This window comes from Vigna radiata, unplaced genomic scaffold (assembly GCF_000741045.1).
Source record: "Vigna radiata var. radiata cultivar VC1973A unplaced genomic scaffold, Vradiata_ver6 scaffold_236, whole genome shotgun sequence".
In the NCBI taxonomy this organism is placed as follows: domain Eukaryota; kingdom Viridiplantae; phylum Streptophyta; class Magnoliopsida; order Fabales; family Fabaceae; genus Vigna; species Vigna radiata.
Window position 1 is genome coordinate 74,637 of NW_014543119.1, and position 7,245 is coordinate 81,881.

Consider the following 7,245-nt stretch of genomic DNA (forward strand, 5'->3'; position numbering starts at 1 on the left):
ATTGGTAAGATCCGAACCAGTATAAAAATCATCTGTGCAAATTTCTCTCAACCTTGCTCTTTTATTTATATTTATTATTTGCGTAATAAGTGAAATTGAGACGAAATTAAAAGGCACACATTTGAATTAAAAACCCTCTTGGTTTGTTATTCCACGCTAACAATTCCGATGCAGCTGTTTCTTACAAAACTGACTGTTGAGCGATCAAAGAGGCAAGAGGCAAACCGCTGAGCGGTAAATTTAGGCGCCTGGGCGGTTGTCTGTAAATCTTTCTGTTATCTTTTTGGGCTTATATATAGCCTCAGTGCGAATTAGAAGGGGATTCTTTTGGCAGAGAGAAACGTCCAGAGCTATTCCACACACCTTGGAGGAGGTTCCTTGGATGCTTAGGCTCCAATCAACGAAGTTTAGGGATATTCTACCATTCTTTCATTATTTTCATCTAGATTCACCATGATTATGGTGAACTAAACCCATTATTGTTGGGGAACAATGCAATCTTTTGAAACTCTCATATATTCAAATTCTTTTTTATTTCATATGCTTGTCATATACTTGTTTATCGATTATTGGGTTCTCATCTATGCTCAATGCTTTTATTGTTTAACTCATTTAGTAAAAGAAGTTTGTCTTTATCGATGTGCGGAATTCCATGATCATGTCAATATCGCCTAGGGATAGGGGTAGGACGGTCAATTGTATTTGCTTCCGACCACATTGTATTATTGGTTACTCGGGGAGGCTACGGATAGCAAGCCGGGAATTAATAATAGGCTCTTTTCACCATGGGATTGAGTAAAGGGAAAATAAGAAAATTTGCATGGCAATTAGATAAATAAGTGAAGTAAATAAGAAGAGTAGATATATGAGAGTGGATAAGATGAAATTGTAAATCCCAACAACATCATTCATCCATAGTTTCTCAAAACCAATTGAATCAACTGCATTGCATGTTTATTTTTGTTCTTTGCATATAACCACCAAATTTATTCTTCTCTCAAGTCTTACAAGATTTGTTTACATGGAAGTTAAGGCCTAAGAGTCCTTTGGGAAAATGATACTCGGACTTACCCGTTTATATTACTTGATAACGATCTGGTACACTTGCCAAGGACTTAACAAGTTTTTGGCGCCGTTGCTAGGGACTCGTGGTTTAACTTATTGATGAGTGAATATTTTCATGATATCGCTTTAGTTTATTGTGCCAGAATTAATCAGGGAATTGTGCTTAATTCACTACAAGAAAAAGTGGAATTACATACGGATAATTATATACAGATTTTAATCCGTATATAAGTTAGGCATTATATACGGAATGTATATACGAATATCAGGAAAAATGTTATATACGGATGCTATATACGGATATTTATATACAGATATTTCCGTATATAAATGTCGTATATAACCTTGGCGCGTGGTGGCGGGAAAATTATCTAAGGATATATCCCTATGTAATTTTCATTAACCGTATGTAAGTAGAAGGAGTTATATTATATACGGATCTGAGTAATATCTTATCTAAAAAAATAATTGTTTGATTAATTAGAAGCTGAAACCTAACCTAAGCTCTATTTTCCCTCTCTCGAACCCTCAAGTCCTTTCTCTGTCGAACCTGGTGCTTTCGCCGTCCCTCTGTCGAGCCGTCGTTGCTATCGTTGTCGCTCTCTCCAGCCCTCTTCACTGTCGCGTCGTGCTCTATTGAAGTGTTCGTGTGGTTTTCTGGCGTTCACCAAGCAATCTCCTCCCATTCGGTCGGGTGCAATAATTGAACATTGAAGGAGTATCTTCATCTGGTAAGTAAACCGTAATCCTGTTGGTTTCTTCGAGCAATCGTTAAGTGGTGAAAATCGCGAACCTTAATCTTGGTATTTCTTTGTTTTATTTGACACATTTGTGCTTTATCTCGCAAGCTGTGGTTGGAGTGTTAGGAAACATCAATTGAGGGAGAAGGTTTGGCGGTTTAAGAAGATTGTCAGTGGTATGTAGGACTGAGACATACCATTTGGAGTTGCGAAGGCCGTTAGTGAAGGAAACAAAGGTGAGTAAGTTCCTTGGCCTTTAAAGTTTCTTAGATGCAGAAAAATTTGTTTGCACTGTGTTCCTTTGATTCATTTGCTTAATAATATGTTGTTATGAGTTTTGCTTCTTCTGCCAGATTTAGATCCATCGTGATGTAACCGCCTTTGGTAATTTGTGTGTATTGAGAAATTGAATGCTTTTGTAATGTTTATGACGCAATGCTTTTCTAATGTTAATTGAATGCTTTGGTAATTATCTGTTCATGGGGATCCGTTAATTACTCAGTTTGATTTTTTGTGATGCGTGTGCATTAGGTCTCACATGTGTTAAGATGCTGATGGGCAGGACTGTGGTCAAGATATTTGCAGTGCTTTGTTAAATATTTTCAGTGCCTATGGTTGTCATGAATCCTCAATATTATCTTTGCCCAACATTAGTTTTGGCATGCGTCAATGCGGCCTATAAGTTGGACGAAGTTGTAGAACAATTGGAACAAATATTGTGAAGTTGAATTAGATAATATTTTTTTAATTTAAAATAGACTTTGTATAGTAATGTATGTGAAAGAAAGAAGTGAAGAAAATGTTTTGGCAATTAAAATATGTAAAAAAGAAAAAAATGTAAGAAAAAGATAGGTTGAAATGTTTAGAGGAATGATTGAGATGATTAGGGTGGTTGGTGGTCCTGAGATAGCTGACAGGTACGTGTGTGTGAGTTTACTCCTTTCCATTTTGCCGTCATCACTGTCATCAAGCTTCAGAATTCAGATTGGCTCTACTTTTTCTATCACTTTCTCTCACTCACTCACTCATTCATTCATTCATTAATGTAATAATTAATAATTCAACTAATTAATCATCTCAATAATTAAAGTGATTATCACTTTTGGGTCATCCAGAGGTTGAAGAATTCATCAGCTTATGACCCTTTTGCTTAGATTGGTGGAAATTGAAGCTTGATATTTGACTTTGATGGTTTATGATTTGTACTATTGATAGGGTGTGAAAGGGAAAGAAAGGGAGCAAGACTTTGAATTTGTAGACACTGTTGGAATAAGCAATCTTTGACTTTGCCATATCAAAGGGGACCAAACTTGCTAAACTTTCTGCTGCTGGAAAAAACCCCATACCAAGTATACTCTGTCATTACCAGATCAAAATCTAAACCTTTTTCTTATCACTCTCATGCCTGTTATATTATATTTTTTCAGATTATTCATATTGTAGAATACAGACTATGTTCTCCTTATCAACTTCAATTCAATTTTGCAGACATGTCATCAGTATTATTATTTTAGTGTCTTTTTCTATCTTTCCAATTTCTCTTTCTTTTGGTTGATAGTATATCACTATAACAGTAGAAATAACGTATGAGTCATACATCATGATTTGAACTGCTCGTATGTACGTGGACAATATCTCATTGGTCACCCTTTATTGTCATGTTTAACTTCTTTCCAGAATTTCATGTTTTCGTTTTCATTTTTAATTATATCTCCATCAAAAACATTTTCGTTATTCAATATTTCTTTCGCCAATTTATTTCTTATTCACTCATCTAGTATTCTGTTTTTAGAGTCTAATTGAGAAATTGGTAATGTTCAAGAAAGATTAGTCAAAAAAACTCCAAAACATTTAGAAGTTGTTACCTGACTTATTGACATTTTGGTTTTGTTTATATTTATTATACACTTGATTTCGAAGACTAAATCCTCAATTAAAGCTTACCATATTGTCACTTGATTTTCAGATGGAACATGAGACTTTTCCAAAATAAGTACTTCGATTTATGTGTGGTATGTTTTATTGCAGCAATTTATGTTGATGTTTTTGTAACAAGAGAGTAAATAAAAATTAAATATCACAGATTTGGACAAAAAAAGCACTGTACTTTTAGTTCTTACTTACACATCATGCTTGCTTTTGATTTAATTCCTACAATTTATAGTACAGTCTTGTAATATTAACAAACATTCGGGACAAACTAGAAATGATTGCATGAGTATAGAGCTAGTGAAATTTAACTTTTTTTGTATACCCGAATTAGAAATTAGTGGTCTAAGATAATAGACTTCAAACTTTGAACAGAAAGATTTGGAATTGAGTTTGTGAGGTAGTGAAACAGTAGATCTGTGATTGGTGAGAATGAAAGAAAAAAAAAGGTTTACTGCATGAAATTGCAGAATAAAAAAAGGGCAGAAAAGAGCATTTAGATTTAGTGCATGATGATGTTTTGGTTGGTTGTGATTACATGAACATTTGGGTCCTAAGTCCTAAATTCCATGATGATTGCATTCAAATAAAAACAGTTTTTGTTTGTTTATTTAAGATGGATTANAGAGATGATTGAGATGGATAAGTCCAGTGCTTAACAGAGCAGAATGCATTTTCAACTTTTGTTTCTTGTCAGTTTCCTCGTTTACAAAGAACCCATATTAACTTTTGTTTTTCTTTTCATGTACATTTTCAACTTTAGCCTAACAAAGGGGAATAACCATAATCCTCACAAACCATATGTTTCTCTCATCAAAATATTAGCTAGCTAGCTACAACTTGCACTGTCAATTGTGAATGCAACCAAACCCATCAGTTGACAAGAAAGTGTCTTCGATGTGTGATTTAGATGGGTAAATGAGTATATTGTTAAGCACTCTTAGTCCTTGATGATGATATGCAACATGAAACGTTTATTCCCATATTTTATGTATTTGATAAAACATATTCAATAAAATAGAGCTTCTATTTTACTGCACTGTAAATGCACTTTAAGCACCAGTGATGTAACTAATAGGGGAGGTAATGTCGATCCTTGTTGCTCCAAAGTGTCTTAGTCTGTATACTCCAGAAATAGAACCAAATGGTATTTCCCTGAATATCGTAGCCAATCCATTCATGGAACTATTATCTACTTTCCACTTGAAAAACAAGCTTAAATCATCATCATCATATGTAGCAATCCNTCTTTCCCCTTGCAGCCTCTCCACTACAGCAAATGTTCCCTCTGTCAGAAGATCAGATCTTGGATTAGAACTCCAGAATGTAGCACTTGGTGTATCTCCCTTCCTAAAAAAGCCTCTTTCTGGAAAGGCTATGTCTTCTTTTATGTCACCAAATTCGATTCCTGCAGGAGGNGAGTCTCCAAAAGGACCAAGTAATACACTTATTTGTACAGATGAGAGATCTGGTGGAGAGGGACCTTTTGTAGTGATGTTCTGTCCTTCAGCCATTGCTTGTGCTAGTTTCTTAAATTCTTGGATGTATGCTNACAATGTGTGAGGACCATACTGTGTGGAAGCAACCTGAAATTGTATTGTTAATTAGAAATAATTTAGATATAGTTTGTCTCAACTCAACCNAAGTGTCTGATATAGGATTTCAATTACAACAATATAGTCTTATCTCATTANGGGATGTATGTTACATTGGTTGTTTTTGACTTTAAATTACATGATCTCTCATTGGCTCTGCTAAACACTAAATCTTAAGAAATATTATCCATTCGTTTGAGAAAAATCACTGATAGCCGACATCTCCAAACTTGTATGTATATGTGATTGTTAGAAATCACTCTAGTCATTGTTATCCCATCTATATTTCTAAAATAAATATTATTTCCTATCAAATTACTGTAATTTAAATTTAAATNTATTATAATAAAATTACTTAAATGGTATGCTGTATTTTATGAGAAAACCTTTAAGGAAGATGAAGTCGAACTTCCAAAACACGATTTCTTCCGTATTAAAACATTTAAAAATAAAAAACATTATTATGTCATATTTAAAAACTATAAAAATAAAAAGAAAAGTCATAAACACGACTTTTTTACCTTATAATTATTTAATATTTTTATAATTTGAATATGAAAGATAATTTTAGTAACTTGATTAGTGATTTTTTATAACTTTTATGTTTTATATATGTGTGTGAAGTATAAGCATCTNATTAAGAATAAAGATTTCAATCTAACTAATAAGCTTAGCCANAAATAGTATATTATGTTGTTATTACTTAACAATCCTCTTAATAAGAGATATCTTCAAAATTAGGTATATTTAAGATAAAATACAATGTTAAGAAAGACACCTTACCAGTAAAGAGTGATTTACTTGAGCTTTCAAATGATGATATTATCAACAACGTTCTTGCTTCACTAGAGTGGCTGAACTTGTTTTTTTTTTTGACTTCCATACAGGTCCTGAAGTGGTTAAGAAGGCTGGGATACCTCATTCGGAAGGCTCAAAATTGTTGTACACTCAAGCAAGAGATCTATAGGAAAGTGAAGCAAGGTATATTTAGTCTTGACTTTTCCCCTTATGTTTATTTCTTTGTTCCATGTGTGTATGTTTTTCGCCCCTCATCAATCTGTGCTTTTATCTGAGTTTGATGTTAATGTTCAATGATATTATGATGAGACTTTGACTTTGTATGTGATATGTAACTCAACCATGTTATCTGATGCCAAGTGTTGTGTTTCATATTTTGTTTCAGAAGTTGCTTAGGATTTAGAGTATAATTTGATTGATGTTTGAAATGATTTTTCTTTTCATTTATGATTACATCTAGAATTATTTGTTTTCTACTAGTTTGGATAAAAACATAAACTTTTGAATTTTCTTTTGTCCCTGGACCTCCATTGTATTTTTACACTCAATTTTGATCCTTATCCATGATAATTTCCTTTCTCATTATCCCATCCCCACAAAAGTAAGTAAATTTTACTACTCCTTCCCTACCATAATAGGTATTTTAAAGACAAAAATCAAGAGTAGCATAGTAATTTACAATGTCTCACTTGAGATTCTCAAAATTTTACAAAATAAAGCACAACCTAAGTTGTATCTCATAGGATCCATATTTGTACATAATGAAACCCTGTCTTAGCACAACTTCCCATAGTGAAACCCCTTTTATATTGAAAGCTTAAAACAATATTGTACATAGTGATTTACATGCACGAAAAAAACATTGTTAGATGGAGATAAGAGGACTTAAATTAATTTAGGTTATTCTCTATGAAGCAATTTGATAGGGCACGTCTCCTAATATAAAGACGTGTATTAACCATTGACTAATTATTTTGTAATCGATGATATTACAGAACATGGATCGTGGTCCACCAAATCGTTCATGGATGTACGATAGGTGTTATAGAGGAAGAGGTGCTTTGAAAGAGTCTTTTTTATTGGGTGTTGAAGAGTTTATAAGTAAAGCTTGTGAACAA